This window comes from Bubalus kerabau, chromosome 19, assembly GCF_029407905.1.
Source record: "Bubalus kerabau isolate K-KA32 ecotype Philippines breed swamp buffalo chromosome 19, PCC_UOA_SB_1v2, whole genome shotgun sequence".
NCBI lineage: Eukaryota > Metazoa > Chordata > Mammalia > Artiodactyla > Bovidae > Bubalus > Bubalus kerabau.
Window position 1 is genome coordinate 43,826,682 of NC_073642.1, and position 17,167 is coordinate 43,843,848.

Here is a 17,167-nt window from a genome sequence, read left to right on the forward strand (position 1 = left end):
AGCAAAAGGCACAGTCGTACACTGACAACAAGGATAAAGATGTAAAAATGTAATTGTGGTAGCTGTGTGTATATCATATGTATGTATTCAGAGTTAAAACATCATAAACTCCTCTTCTATATCTCAACATAACCTGATATGTATATTTTAGGTGGGGGAAGGGGGATGTACAATGAGAAAGTATACAGTTTAATGTTAACTGGAGCCCTTTGGGTTGGAATAGTGCCAAAGCAACTTTCAAAATATTTCAAAACAGCTGCCAGCATGTAAAGATTTTAACTGAAAGAGTAGAGTAATGAAATCTGAATTACTAATGAGGGAATAAACATTTTGCTTAAGGTCCTTAATGAACATAAAGATAAGAAGATCCAGTAAGGAATTTGTCTCTCATGCATGCAAACCAAACTTCCAAATTTTTACATGTAAAGACAAAAACAGTGAAACAGACTTATCACATACATTCTAAAGTAACATACTGTGCAAGTCTTCTTTGCATAGTCTGTTTATTTCTATTTTAGAAAAGAAAGTTTCTGGAGGGCAGGAACCATATTAATTCTCTTAAATATGGATAGTTGAAAGCTTGGAACTTTGAAGTTGAATGTGCTCATTAAACTCTAATAGTATCAAGTATAATTGAAGTAGCTTCAGCATATCTCATTTCAAATGTCCACCAGCAAATCTCACATCTTCTTTTGAGGGAGACAGGTTTGCCCTTTGGGCTTCCAAGAAAAACTTGCCCTCCAAGAAAGAAGGGAAGCGGGACCACATATTTCCAGACCAACTAGTCTGTAAAATAAGTAGTCAATAAAATACAATCGCCAGTCTTTTCTATTCACAGAATCAAATATAAATTTAAAAAGAAGGATGATATGGTCTATAAATGCAACTCATTGACTGTGCAGAAAATATTTTAAAAGGGAAAATGTCTATTTTGGGCAAAGAGCATTTTACCGGTTTCTAGCACCTTGTAGCACATTTAAGGGCTGCCTGCTGATCCACCGGATCTAACCTGGAACACGGTATTACATACTGGAGTTAAACCATACATGGAAGCAGCTCTTACTGGCTGGGAACCACCTAGACGTCAGATGCCAGGCACAGGCACCACCCCCAATGGGCCAATAATTCAGACATGCTATTATATTGAAAGCCACTGTCTGCATATATGTGCCTTTTAAGCCTCATTGGTCAGCCCTTAACTGGACTTCATTTGGCCTACAGGACTGCTGGCCTTGACCTTATGCAGTCAGAGAAGGAGAACTTTTCTCAACGCCTAGAACATTCTTGACCTCGCTATAATTAGCGCAAACTCCCATTTCTTTCCATAGGAAAGCTTGCGCTGAGCCAAGGGGTGGTATTAGAGATCTCTTCCCACCCAGCCCTGAGGATGAGAGGTGGGGTGGGGAGAGCCCGGAAACCGGAGTCCACCCGCAAGGCCTGGCCCGGCCGCAGTGCTCCTGGTGGGAAGAGGCCCTCCCACGTCTGTGACCTGATCCCTCCCCGGTGGCTTTCCACCTACCCCTGTGCACCTGCCCTCTCAATAGAGCCCCGACTCGCGCCGGTTCAGTGACTTCGTGTTTGGCCACTGAACAAGTAACTGTTAATAGCTCTGAATGAAATGCCTTTAAACTAGGAAAAGGCCCCCTTCCTAGGAAGGAGGTAGACAGGACCTCGGTTAGATCTTCAACTAACTCGTCACGCCACAGATGCTCATTACGATTCTTTTTACGTGCAACATGTGGGGGACGAAGCAGTTTCATATCTCCTGGTATTATCTGCCGTCCAAAGCATTTTCTTTGAGAGGAAAATGGAAACGCAGCTGCGCCGTGGGCCCGGCCAGCCAGAGCTGGGGCTCCCTCCCTCTGTCTCCCTGCGGCTGCCGGGCTCGGGCTGCTCCTCCGGAAACGGACTCGGGTTAGGGGAGCAAAGAGGTTGCGCCGCCAGCGCGGGACGCTGCCCGGGCGCGGACCGGTCTTTGTGCCGCTGGGCTGTTTTCCCGGAGTCACGAGGATGGAAGGGGAGCCCAGGTCTGCGGCGAGGTCAGGCGTCTGGCCCCCAGACCTGGTGCGGGGACGCAGGGCCCGGCAGTCTCTACCACTCTCGTCCTTGGCAACTTCTGGCCAATCGGCCGATGCCCTCTGGGTCCCAGCGGCCGGCTGAGCCCCAGGCGCAAAGGGTTAAGCAGGTGCCTCGCCCGGCGAGGCGCTATTGGCCGAGGGTCGGGCGGCGCGGCCGCGGCTACCACGCTCCGCCGAGCCCAAGTTGTGTTCCCGCGGCGGGCGCGGCGGCCAGTCGTTCCCCCAGCTGCCAGGCCCGGGCCTTTACGCGCGGGGCGAAGAAGAGACGAGAGAATGAGATGGGGGAAACCAACAGCAATACCAGCAAAGCGTCCCGGGGGTAGGGGCGCGCCAGAGGAGGGGAGCCCACGCCCCGCGTTGCTCAGGGGCTGCACCCTCCGCCAGGCAACTCCGGTCCAGTTTCGCGATCCGGAAGGAAGAAGGAGGAAGTGGGGCTACGCGGGGGTCCCAGGCGGGGGGTGGGGATAGCCATTCACTCCTCACTGTCCCCACCCATTATACAGGCGAGAAGGAGTGCAAGTTGTCGTTAAAAAGGCGCACCCAAACCACGGCATCCCGCCTTACCCCCTAAAGAAACACTGATGTAACAATGTGAAGAAGTAACTGGAAGGCACGAGAAAATAAATGCACGTGTTTTCTCTTTTTGTTTCCCTGGTGGTTGGAATTTGCAGAGTTCGTCCCAGCTGTGGCTGCTAATTTATTCGTTTCATCGTTTGAAAGGGGCGTATAGAGACGGATCACCAGGGGCACAACCGGCTCCCTTTAGCTGGACCTACAGTCCCCACCTCACAAGTTTGTCCAAGACCAACATGCCCGCCCACCAGGAGCGAGGAGAGTCCCTTCTTATGAAGGGTTGAACAAACTCTCCGTTGCACAAAAGCGCCCCCCCCTCCTCCTTTGCACACCATCCCTCCTTGATAAGCATCAAGTTCTCCAGTAGTCCAACTTGCAGTTGGCAACCCTAGCGCTGCCTAGCGTACAGAAGACCGGTAGAGTGAGGGGTCCTGTCCGGGAGGGGAGAATCTGCGCCCCCATTCCTGCACACGCGGGCTGGAGTCCAGGTTACTGGAAGCCGCGGGAGGCGCGAGCCTGCCTGGATGGTGGTTATTTCTCTAGAGAAAAGAGGGGGAGAGCGCGCGCTCGTCTTACACTTTGGGTCGGAAGTGCGCGGTGTGTGTGTGTGTGTGCGTGTGTGTGTGTGTCTGTGTGTCTGTGTGTGTTGAGGGGGCGGGAAAGAAAGGCACCCTCCGCTCGCAGCCCGTCATTCCCTCGCACCGGCCAAGTCCTCTCCAAGCCTCCCGGTGCATCCTTCCTCCGCCACCCCCTCCCCTTTTTCCTTCAGCTGGGCTCGCGCGGCGCAGCCGGAGCAGCCAGTGAGAGCAACATCCTGGAAAGAGGGGGGAGCACCACCGCCCCCCAAAAGGGAAAAAAAGGCCCCACCCTGACACGTTTTGCTGTTTCCAAGTCCCTCGCACACCCCCACCCCGCACCTCCTCCTCGCGCTTGCGGCACCCCCCCCCCCCCCCAGCCCGCTGCGCGCACATCAAAGCGCCTCTCCGCCGCGCACAGTGGCCGCGGCTCACTAATGGGATTGCAGGCTGGTGCCTGGCTCCGCTGCTGCCGCCGCCGCTGCTCGCGCTGCTGCTGCTGCCGCCGCCCGAGCCTCAACCCGAGCCCCCGCCAGCCCGAGCCCAGAGCCGCCGCGCCCGGGGGCCGAAGCCGCGGCGATGATCCGAATATTTCCGGATTTCAGCGTGCAGGTGACGGCCGCGGCGGCCGGCGGAGCGGCCGCGGGGGTGCCGGCCGGCGCGGGCATGGGGAGGGCCGGCGCCGCGGCCAACGGCACCCCGCAGAACGTCCAGGGCATCACCTCCTACCAGCAGCGGTGAGTAGTCCCGCCTGGGCTGGGATAGTGTCCCCCGCTCCGGGGTGCTGGGGTGGGACTCACTTTGCCTCTTGTTTTAGGCGTTACAACACACATGCACATCGCCAGGGCTCACTTTGCTTGCCCCTCGTTCTATAGATAAGACAGAAAAAAATAATCATTCACAATTCAGACTGAAAGGCACTTAGTGTACCGGCGAAGTCGAATCACCCTGTGCGTTCTGCATGGCCCCAGATCCAGAGTCTCAGCCCCGCGTAGCCAAGGAGTTACAGCGAAGTCTGAGACACAGCACAAGGTGCTTTTGCAAAGTTTTGGGATCCTCGTCCCCTTCAGCGGAATTTTCTCAATGCCTCTGCCGGGTGCGGACCCGAGCTGACGGACAGCCAGGGGGGCAGTTGATCACCTGAGGCTGATTGATCATTTGTTTCCAAACAGAATGGGAACGGTTTTCAGGAGAAGCTGTAGACTTGCAATTCTACATAATAGTGTTATCTTGTCACCTGTTACTACAGGGAAATAGAGCAAGAAATCCGAGTCTCCTTGGCGCTGTTAAGTATTCATTTTAAACGTATTATAATGCAAATGATAAGATTCAGAGATACAAGTTAGGAAGCAAATTTTACAAAGTTAGGTTAGGTAGTAAGAAGGAAGTTTTCAAGTATTTCTTGTTTGCATTTCTTTCAAACATTTATAGATTAAAAAAAAAAATTATGGGTGTGACATTGAAATAGGAAACATCATTTGATTCAATTAGGAAAGAAAGGAGGAAAATATTACCACCAGCACCACCAACAGCCCTAGAACCCTCAAGTTTTTCCTTAAGGACAACTTGCGATGTTTCAAGATTTTATCAAAAATGTAATCCACAAAAATGCGCTGAGAAAAACTAACAATGTAGTATGAAAGGTAAGCTTCCCATTTGTGGGATTCAGTTTTATAAGAGATGGGAGGAAAAAAAAAGAACACATGAAAGTGTGAAATTAAATATTTGTGTTTCCCAGATTGCACACGATTAAACATCTGAGAGATTTGCCAATGGCATTTAACTTAAAATATACACAATGCATAATTCAAATAAGAGCTCCTGTTTTTACCTTGTATTTCAAACTTCATTGATTTGAGAACCTTTGATTTGAACCAACAGTGTTTAAACTGAAAAGGTTAAGATAATCTATCACTGCCATATTTTGTGCCTTCTAACCAATGGCTCAGCGACCAGAGCAGGTTTTGCATAACACACTGAATGTTTTCCAAGTTGATGCCCTGTATTGCATATATTCTGTAGAGGACTTCATTATATGCTCTGAGTATTGTCAGAGTTTTAAAAAGAGAGTCTTAAAAATAAGTCAAAAAGAGACTATTCCTTGTTAAAGAGATTTTAAAATTTATTTTAGTCTTGTTTTAGTTCAGTGATTACAAGAACCTTTAATACAAAAGATCTGGGAATTTTTCAAACATAAAGGACCAGGAAAGAATTAGATTTTCCTTCTCATGATTCAGGTATAGATTTTTTTTTGTCACTTATAAAACATTTAAATGACAATAGAATACATCGGTCACTTTAGGAAGTGCAGGCAGTAGTCACAATAGTGTGGTCTCTGAAGTAGGGAGTCAAGGGTCAGAAATGTCAGAAGGCCTTTGGACGATTTCAGGGAACTCTGGGGAACTTCAAGTAACCCTTAAGATATGAACTGGGCCTAAGAAGTGGTCATGAATTTCCAGCTTTTATGTTTATTCTCTGAGTGTTGGTGTGTTACCATGAAGATCTTCCCAGGGCTAATTGCCCTGCCAGTCAGGAGCACCCAAGGGTAATCCTCCATGGTCCCCTACTCTGACCCTGAAAGTGCTGCCATGCTTCCACCTTCATCTTTGAATTGGGGCCACTTTATCAAGTCTCTGAATCCCACTGCAGTTCTAAAGATTAAAGCTTTAAAAAGAATCAACTCTAAACTTTAGCCTGTGGGATGTCCTGTTCCCTTCTCTTTTTTTATGTTCTCTCATGTTGACAGAAGAGAAGGTGCTAGCTGTGAAAAATGTAGCTCTCCATTTCATTACTCAGATATGACAACACCTGTTACTACTTTTAATTTTAGTTAATTTGGGGACAGGGGGACGAGTCATGTGGGAGGGCTAGAAGGTTATTGGCATGGTTTTAGTCACAAGTCCCCTGTCCTCTGGAATTTTATTGGGAATGTGGGCCACCTACTTGTTAGGCAGTAGGGTCTGTGAAGGGCAGACTTTAGTTTCCACCTCAAGACCTGGATATGTCTGTTATATATAGTAAATGGTAACATCATTTTACCAAAAAAAAATGCATTAACTTCCTTCGGAGAGTTTGATGAGGAAGTGACAGGCATAAGGGGGTTTTCAAGCAAAGAGTCACCTGTTGGGAGAATACAAGCTTCTCTCATTTGTCATCTTTTGGTAGAAACGCCCTAAGCTGACTGTCTTGCAGCCAGAACTTCCAAGCAGGCAACTTTTCCCTCTGTCTTCCAGCCCATGTATATTTTGTACTTTACACTCTCCACTTCATTTTTCAATCACTCTCATCTTCTCCTACCTGTAGAGTGTACTCCAAAGAGAACTCAAACATCATCATGCAGATTAAACACGTCTGCCACGAAAAACACTTAGGTTTTCCAAGTTTCTGACTCTCAGCCCCACTATTCTGAAATGGTAGCACTGAATGGGACCTCTTTGAGAGTCTGTTTTTTCTTAAGTTTAAAGTAAAATGCAAAGCCTCTCCTAGAATTGATGTTTTCCGTCTGGCTCTCATTTATTCAGAGTAGAAATGCTTTGGGAGTCCTTTCTACTTTCCTGGGTGACACATGACTGATTCAAGTCTCTGCCTAAAAAGCTGCCCACATCGTGCAGAGCGGTTTAGTGGAGAAAAATCTCTGACCAAGGGCCACCTAGGCAATAGGATTCCAGCACTGGCCCTGCACCTAGTGGCCCTTTCTCTAGGCCTGTCTGAGCTGTAAAATAAGGAGGCGGCTGGGCTGGATCCCGGAGGGCCCGAAGTCCGATCTGGTCCCAAGTGCCCAGTCGGGAGAAGCGTTTTATCTAACTGCGTTTAAACTCCTGGGGATTCACTTGTGAACCCCGGGGTCTGCAGACTTGATACGTGCGTGAATAATGCAGATTGCTCCGGGCTTGGAAATGCTGCTGAGAGAGCCCGAGCCACAAGGTAGCCTGTGCCGCCGCTCCGCCCGCCCAGAGGGGCTCTCCGGGCCTCTCCGCCCGCGCACCCCACCCGCTTGTCCCCGAAGGCGCGCCCGGGACGCCGCGTTGCCTTGCCCGCTGCCGTGGGCCTCCCAGTTCCTCTCTCTCTTGTTTCTTTCCTCCTGGCCGCGATACTCCAGAGAAGGGAAGTGTTCGAAACTGCAACTGAGTGGCGTTGTTGCGCCGGCAGCCGAGCTTCCCAGTCCCCCAACGAGAGAGAGAGGAGAGAGAGAGACACGGAGAGAGGGAGAGAGAGAGAGCGCGCGAGAAGGGGTGGGGGTGTGTGTCTGCGTGCGAGAGAGCGCTCTGGAGCAAAGCAGCTGGAAAATGCCCAGAAATACTTTCACAGCGGTCAAGCTGGGAACCCCCCGCGCTTCCTCCCCCGCTCCCCGCCCCTCCCGGCCTAGGGCCCCCCACCGCCCCCCGCCGGGAGGGTGTGTGCCCCACCTGCCACCCGGCCGGCTCAGGGTGGCGGCGGCGGGGGTGACGGTGGGGGGTGTGGCGGCGCGCGAGGGCGAGAACCCTGAGGCGGCGGCGGCGGGGCCCTGGGCCGGGCTGCCCGCCGGGCCGCGCGGCCGCCTTCCCCCCCGTGCCCCCCCGCGCCGCCGCTTCCCCCCTCCTCCTCCTCCGCCGCCGCCGCCGCCGCCGCCGCCGGTCGCCTGTCTCCGCGCCGGGCATGTCTCGGGAGCCGGAGCGGCCCGGGCCGCGGGGGCTCTGCGACGCATGGACGGCGGCGGCGGCGCCCGGAGAGCAGGGGGAGGAGAAGGCGCAGGCGGCGGAGGAGGCGGCGACCTGCGGCGAGAGGCACCGGCGGCGCGAGGGGACGGCCGGCTGCCGGCGAGGCTCCGGCCCCTCTACTTTTCCGTAGCCTCCCCGCCTCAGCAGCACGGCCGCCGCCGCCGCCGCCGCCGCCACGGCCACGGCCACGGCCACGGCCGCCGCCCGCCCGGCCGCCGCTGAGCGCAGCGCACGCCCGCACTCACTCCCGCCACCCCACGCACACGCACACCCCCCGCCCTCCCCACGCCCCCCGCCCCGGGAGTGGGGAGAGAGGCAAAAAGTAAGAGAGGAAAAAAAATAGCAGGAAGATGGCGCCCACCAAGCCCAGCTTTCAGCAGGATCCTTCCAGGCGAGAACGGTAACACTTTTCTGTTTATTGAACCTGCCGCCGGGGCGGCCGCTCCCGCCGCCGCCGCCGCCGCCTCCGCCGAGGTGGCGGGCCCCGCTCCGCAGCCCGCTTCCTGGGCCGCGAGCCCGCGGGAACCCGGTCTGCGGGCAGGCGGCTCCGCGGTCCCCGCGCGCATTGTCCGCCCGCGGCGGCTGCGGCAGCGAGCGGGCTCTCCGGCGGCGGCGGCGGCGGCGGCGGCGCCAGGCTCTCCGAGCGGTCGCACCTCCTCGGCTCGGCGAATGGAGTGACTCGTTGACAGAAAAAAAAAAAAAGAAAAGAAAAAAAAGAAAAAGCAGAAAAAAGAAAGAAAAAAGAAAAAGAGAGAAACAAAAACGAAGGGGCTGCCGTGTGGCGGGGAGCAGCGGTGCGGGTGGGGGGGCCGGGGGATCCCCGGGGCCGCCGCAGGTCCCTTGGCAGCTGCTCTCTAGGAAGGAATGAGGCTGGGGAGGGGGAGGGCAGGCTGGCGAGCAGGGGAGGAGGAGGAGGAGGAGGAGGCCGGGGGCGGGGAGCGCGGAGCTCGCGCCAGGCCCGGACGGTGTCGCGGAGGGGCTTGTCTCCGCGCGGAGCCGCTAGGCCGGGCCGGGCGGAGAGAGGCGCGCGGCCGCCTCCCCGCCGCCCGGGCTGCCGCCCCCAGCCTCGTCAACTTGTGGGTCTCCTGCTTTTGCCCTCCTATTCACTCTCTTCTTCCACACACCCCCCACCCCCTCACCCCCGAGGAAAAAAAGAAGAAAACCCTTCAGTCCCAATGAGCCAGCCAACAGCGAGATCCAAAATGTGCCAACAGTTGGAACATCTCTGTCCCGTTAGTTACTGTTTGCAGATCTGTGTTTTAAAAAGTTCCAGGGGAGAATTGCATATCCAGGCAGGGAGCTCAGCCGAGCATGTCTGTTTGAAGTTAGTTACACCGAAGCCAAAAGGGAAAGGGAGTTTGTCTTCACAATTTCCTTAACTGTCCTACGTGAGTGGCATTGTTAGATTTCAGAGTAACTAAGCACCCCTCCGCCCCACGTGGTTTTTCCCTCCTGCTGTCCACCCAGCCTACTTTGTTTGGACTCCTATTTGCTATTAATTGGCAGCGTTAATGACATTAATTGCATATAGCATATTGGTTTGAGCAAAGTGAATCTCTCTGTGTGTCTCAGAAGAGGAAATGCTCAGTGGGAAGTATGAAATGTTACCCATTGATTCCTGAGGAAAACAAATGCGGTTAGATGTGTTCACCCCCCGCCCCCGGCCCCCAACCAGCGATGTTTACTTTCCTCACGGGCTTAAGTGAACTTGAAAAGATGAGGGAAGCCCATAGTAGCACGATTTAATTGTTTTGACATGGGCAGTTTTATTTTTGATACAACATAGCATTAACCTGTAGTTTCCATCGAGTTGTTAAGGAGATATTTAAACAAGCTATTCCCTTAGAAAGCTTCACTTACACTATTGCTTGTTTCCTTTATTCAGTAGGGACCGCAGAATTGTCAGGATTAAGGAAATAATTTCAAGTAGATACTTATATGACTCATTCTAAACTCTAGCTAATTTCTATATAAATCATGTACTTGGGAGTAAATCATACACAGCTCACCTTTTAAAGATGTTAAAGATGGTTAGCATTAACTACCTGACTACTCATAAAGCTAAAACGAACATTTAGTCTTAAGTGTTTTATGAGAATTCACATATTAAGTACTTTACTTTTGCAGGTAGAAAAATTGCTTTTCAGAGCATTTCTGCAAAGCTTTTAATAATTATTTCGAATTTAACATGGTGATGAATACTTTTCGAAGTCAAAAGTTTATAATTGATTTCCTCCCTTCTTTCCTTTTCTTTGCCTCCTTCTTCCCCAGTTCTCTGGTAGTAAATGTATTTACTGGGATGGCCCCAGTAATCTCTCCAGCAGAGGCCTATTTGTGTGCCATTTTGGGAATTTCTCTGAGATAGGAATCTTGAAGATAGAATTAATTTCTAGAGGAAACTTCATAGCCTGTGCATGAGCGCGTTCTTTATCACCTGTCTCCATTTGGCATTCGAAGAAGGTAAATCAAAGTACGCGATTTGTTATTCTGCTCCACTTGAGAGCTGAACTAAATAACACTTGGTCTGAAATTCTGATTGAAGTTGTAGGAGGATATACTGTATTTAATTTAATGCCCTTTAATAGCATCTTCTTGTTCAGCTCGGATGCTGTCATTTTAAAGGTTGGATCTGAGAAGGTTTAACCTGTAGGGAGAGGGAGGAGTACTAAGGAGGTAGGGGCAGAAGGAGATACAGAGGAAAGGAAGAAAGGAGTTATAAACTAATTGTTTCAAACAGTAATAACCACAAACTTGGCCCATTATCCAAACAGTTGTTTTGTGCCCCGAGGGTTCACTTTGTTATTAGGGTTTTAAATGCTCTTAACACTTTTAAGTGTAAACATTACACATGTTCCTTGATTTGGTTTTGTAATGAGAAATGGGAAATCAGAGGGTTGGTTCAGGAGTGGGTGTTTTTCATAGTTACTTGCTCAACTAAGTAGTCTTTGTGCCTGGAACTTGTTGGTTAGTAGTGTGATTTCTCTGTAACAGTTGAACAGAAATACGTTTACAAAAGATGGTTTTCTGTGGACATGCTTTAAGTGACCTCCTCCCATTTACTTAAAACATGGTTTCCAAATCATTGATTTCTTAAAGGCTTTTATGGACACTATCTCTATTGTTTTTCACATATACCAGTATCAAAACTCGTAGAGAAAAAAAAAAATATCTTTTGAATTGTCTTGTTGTTTAGTTATGACATATCTGACCTGAGTTTAATAATACAGTACAAAAGTCATTTCCTCCTAATAATGTTTACAGAGTAAATTTTGGGAAAAGAAGTTTTTTCTTGATAATGTCTTATGTTATTATTTAGTATTCCTTAAATTCCTCTGACTCATACACGCAGAAAGTGTCTCTTTGGAGCCTGAAAGAACAAGTTGAAAACCTTGTGTATTAAAACTCGTTTGATTAAAAACAAAACCAAACAACAACAAAAAAAACTCCAGTAGGCTGCAAATTATATAGTACTACCACAGAGTTTTTCCACTATGTGGATGTAAAACCAAGAAAATTAGAAGTGTCAAGCATGTGATACGCCCATGCTGGTTTGCAAAGCATATTCCAGTAGCACAGGGCTTTTGGTTTAAAAAGTAAAGGTGGTGGTGGAGACTTTTTTGGAGGCATTTCTTTCTACAATGTAAGCTTAAACACAGAGTGATAAATGATGATATGTGTTGTCTAACACTTGCTTATATATAAATAGCTCCACAAGATTGCTTAAATGATAATCGAAAATATGAAATAGGATGGCCTTCATATCACAAGGCCAAGGGTCTACAAATGGAAAAACTGAAATAATGAAATATTTCCAAGGCAACAGACTGTCAACAAGAACTGTAATGCATGGGCATATCACAGAACCACCGGAGAGGATATTAGATTGTATAGCTCAGGAGCCAGGAGTTATAAAGACCTTTATTATGTAGGACCCTCCCACATTACAGCATCCTTTCCTATTTCCAATTTCTGATTTATAAATTGAGAGACACATAGCTACTTCAAATCTGTAATATGCCTGTTACTAGATTTGATTTGTTATGAGCAAACTTGAATCCAACATTATTGGATGATTTTGGTTAAAAAAAAGTTACATGAGGTGTTTTTTTTTTTTTTTTTTTTTAAGCACCTAGTGGTATTATGAGTAAAGTTTTAGTCCCTGTGGTCTTTAAAAATATTCTTAAGAATACAACTTTTATATTTGACTGAAAGTTGTGGGAAATTAATATCTTGTTCAGCAATGAGTTGGTAAGAATTATATTGCAATTTAAATTTGATGTACAAATTGGAACAGCCTGGTATTTTTGGCAATATGAAGTTTGAATTTTCCCCCAAATTCTTCTACACAGTTGTTGCTCCTACCTGCAATAGATCTGTTTTATGGGAATGCCAGAATTTCCATAAACCTCTCAACTCTTTTGCTCCGGCCCAGATCTTAGTTTGGGATCTACTGGCATGTTAAAATTGCATCTGTCTGAAATGGGATCTGATGTCCAGGGTCCGCTGCTCTGTGGTGAGGTTTTCTATGACAGGGGGTTTCTATACTGTACATGCTTTTGTAAAGCAGTACTTTTTTTTTTTGAGGGGGGAAGATTTAGGCAGTGTAGCTTTTATTGAGTTATTTTTTAAGCTGTTGAGCTTTATATTTTGTAGGGTATTTGCAGGGGTTATGTCACAGAGATATCTAAATCACTTCTGATAATTTTTTTTCTAATAAATTTTCTTAAGTGCTTTACTATTAATAATGACCCTTAGATAGTCTATTTTTGTTTTCTTATTTTTCCTGCGATTCCAGTGATCCCCTTTCCTATGCAGAATGCCACTCACTAAATTTAAAGAAAATTAAACACACATGAGAGCAGAGCTGGCCCCTCCCCTGTTATGGTCACATGGCTACTTTTTCTGTATTATAGCATTCATCTCTTGAATTAATTTAAAAAAAAATTCTGCATGGCTCTTGGCTTAGAATTTAATTTCAAGTGTTTTATCAACATTTCCTAATTGCATACAACGGATAAGGCTGATACCTAGTGGAAGGATTAGGCTGTTAAAATTTTTAGTTGTTCACGTGATTAAATATTAATTTAAAAATTTAAATGCTTCCAAAGTTGTACACAATGGAATATGTAAAACTTTAAATATTGAAATCTGTGCTATGACTAGCTAAGAACTTCCCAAATTTATGGGAAAATTCAGTTATGTTTGTTTTGCATTTAATGATGTTAGTGTTTTTATAGTAAATAGTGCCTGTTTTCTTTCTTACTTCCCTCCTCCCCCCCACAATCAGGCAGTGTAATAAACCAACTGTAACTGAATAGTATTTTTACTGCACTGGGCCCCATTAGTGTCAATAGGATGTTTGCACTAATAAGTTCGATAGAACCTTACATAGAATAGTTTGCAGTGATATTAGTCAAAATGTAGTGCATAAGCAGGGCATGGCTTAGTGAGAGTAAAGTGACTGCTACTATAGCTGAAATTACTAGGGCACTGACAAGATTAAACAGCACTTGAAGTTGTCTGTATACATGTCAGAAGCATAATGTTTTGATGAATTAATTGGCATACTTGTGGTCTCGTGTACAAAATCGTGAGAGGCAAGGTGAAAATCACACATTGCCATTGTCCAAACTGCTCGTGGGCCTCGACTATAATTATTGATTGGTTTGTTCATTCAGCTTTATTTATTGAACCTCTGCAATGGACCGTCCTGACTTGTACCGGAGATAGTAGTGAATAATACACCCTGTAAGAGCAGTTGCTTTAGTTATAGACTTGTCCATATATTGGATATGTGGAATATTATCAAGGGCCAGAAAACACCCTTTTCTGGAAGAGTAGAAAGTAGAGAATTCATGGACCTGTAAAGAAGGCTCCTTATCTCCTTTGACTTCTGTTAGCTTAGTGTTCTGGGGAGACAGGTATTCTGCTTGTAAAATATTGTAACTAAGGACTGTAAAATAATTAGAGGTTCTTGGGGGAAAGAAAGAAAAGATGTTATATAATGTAAATGAACTAATAGCAAAAAAATTTAAAAGATCTTTGGGATTTTAAAATGAAAATGATCACATATGATAAAGATTTATTGGACATTAGTTGTTTCAAAGCCCTTTAAAACAAATATTAAATATTTCCTAGTAATTTTCTCATTGGCTTCCCCACTGCCTTACAAGGGAAGTGCTAATATCCCCATTTATGGATGAGAAAACAGAGGCATATTGTTCCCCAAGAAGGTGGTAGAGTAGAGATTGAAATCAGGTTTGTCTTTGTAGAAATGTAGTACCTTAACTGCAATGTGGAGGGGCCCTGCATTTTTCAAATTTTCTAGAGTCAGGGATTTCTGAGCCCATGCCAGAGAGCTCTTACGGCAGAAAGACTGCGTGTGCTGAGTAGTGAACTGGATCTCTGCTTCTGGGTCCTTCATCAGATGTTTGGAGAAGTTCAGAAATATGGTGTTTATAAAGTGAGAGGAAGAATCAATGAATTAGTCTCACTCTACCCATTAACATTCCGGTAGTTTTGTGGGCAAGCTCCACAGCTATTTGGGCTTCCCTTTTGGCTCAGCTAGTAAAGAGTCCGCCTGCCATGCAGGAGACCTGGGTTTGATCCCTGGGTTGGGAAGATCCCCTGTAGAAGGGAAAGGCTACCCACTCCAATATTCTGGCCTGGAGAATTCCATGGACTGTATAATCCATAGGATTGCAAAGAGTTGGACACGACTGAGCAACTTTCACTTCCTTCCTTCCTTTCTTCCACAGCTATCTATATTTCGGGGCAGACTTTTCAATGAATGATTTCTGAAGAATCAGTTTGCCATGTACATAGGCCTCTTTGGTCTTAGACTGTGAAGTATTCCTGGACCTTTTCCACTCCTGTTATTCTTGCCTCAGCGTGTGTCACAGTTTAAAGACTACAGCCGAGACTTTTATTTTGGGATAGTTTTGCCACTGAATGGGTAAAGCATAATACACTTTACTGCCTGTGTTTCTGTATATTCTTTAGAGATGTATAAGGGTTTGTGGAAGTTGGCCTGTTGCCAAATTACCTGGCATTAAAATAATGACAGCAAGCATTTATATAGTACTGTGTACCAGGTACTGTTCTAAGGGCTTTACATATATTAATTAACTCATTTAATTAAAAACATGTTAAAAATGGACCACAGTAAATACATAAGTGATAAGTTATCATTTAGCTCCCCCCACTCTCTTCCTGGATGTTCACACACTTGTGACATTCAAGAAAGGAAAAGTCTTGATAACATTTTAATTTCTCTAATGCAGGGTGGGGGGTGGGGAGGGAATCACAGGGGTTGGTCTGGTATGTAACATTTCTTTGATAAGAGCTATTCTTTGATAAAAGCTATACTTTTGGAAAGGGCTTCCCTAGTGGCTCAGTGGTAAAGAATCTGCCTGCCAATGCAGGAGACGCAGGTTCAATTCCTGGGTCAGGAATGTTCCCTGGAGAAGGAAATGGCAACACACTCCAGTATTCTTGCCTGAGAAATCCCATGGACAGAGGACCCTGGTGGGCTACAGGCCATGGGATCACAAAAGAATTGGACACAACTTAGTGACTGAAGATTATGAAACTTTGTAACATCTGACTTTAATCACTGCTCCTTGTAGAACATATGCTAGATTTGAGGTAGTAGACAAGCATACCACATTTATCTTCCTGTTTTTAGATGCAATACTGTCAACCAAATAGCTTCTTCAAAAAAAGAATAAAATGTAGGAATTTCAGGGCTTGAAAGGACTAGATAAGCAGTGCTTGAGTATTTGTGGTTGAAAGAGCTGAGTATTTTACTTGTGTAACTTAAACATTCACTTTCACGTTAAGAAAATTTCTTGTTTACGTAAAGGATAGGTTGACTTGTGAGATGTTGGCAAGGGCTCATTTAGAGAAATGTTTTGCTAAAATATTGAAGATCAAAAGCAACAGACAGTAGGAAGTATAAGTGAAAAATGGGCTGCAAAATTTAAAATAGCATTCAGGTCATCTTACAATAAATTATATCACCAACTCAATGAACATGAATTTGAGCAAACTCTTGGAGATAGTGAAGGACCAGAAAGCCTGGTGTGCTGTAGTCCATGGGATCACAGTCAGCTGCGACTTAGTGAATGAACAACAACATTATTTTATTATCATCAGTATGCCAATGCAGTATTAAAGGGCTCTGACTCTGGTACCGAGGTTGTCTATAACATTAAAACTTAAATATTTATCACATATTTTGGAAAGTAGTGCCACATAGCATTTTAAGAACACTTTATGGACCCACAGGTCATTTCAGTAATATCTTATTATCTGATAGACTGGGGCTTTTCTCATTTATAAGAGTAATACAAATAATTTTATTATAAAGAAAAGTTTAATGTTGGGTTAAGGGTCATCTTTAATGAATATAGCTGAAATCAATCCCCTCCAGCAACTGTGAATTTTCTTTTCTGCTATTGTAACACTGCAGAAAAGGGCACTAGTTCTAAAAACTTGGTGCAGAAGAAGCACTTTACTCAGAAAGACTGCAGTGTTTTGGTAGGAGCAAGTGGAATGATTGAAACTGTTTTCAGAACCCCTCTCTCTGGTCCTTGAAAATGGAGGCATCAGTGAATAAGGATATTTTGGTAGCTAATATGTATTGTACTAATTGAAATTAGTATAAATAATTACACAATACACAAATAATTACACGAATTATACAAGTAATTTCTCAAAATCTGTTTCTTAAAAACATATCCATTCTATTAATATATATGAATGGGATGACATTTATTTATTGTAGATTTCACTATGTTTGTATACATGATTTATATATATATATGTGTGTGTGTGTGTGTGTATATATATTCTTTACAATGTAACATATATGACATATAAACCAGTATGCGAAGTTTGTGTATATCTACCTAAAATGGGAAAATGTTACAAAGATATCTTAAACATATTATAAATGTCTTACTTTAGATCAAGTTAAATTTAAATATATGCAGAGGATTTGTGACTTTTTGTTTTCCTAATGCTTTAAGGAAAAGTAGGCTCATCATTTATTTTTTTTTGCACATTTTTATTGTTCTGTGTAAATGTAATTTGTTAATCCTGTGAAATTTGTCATAGATAAATTTGCTTGGATTATCTTGTCACCACCGTATCTGCATTCTTTTGTTCATTGCTTATTCATAATTTAACAGTCTGGCAGTGAGCCTTTTTGGGATGCTCACAAAAGATATATGACCTCTAC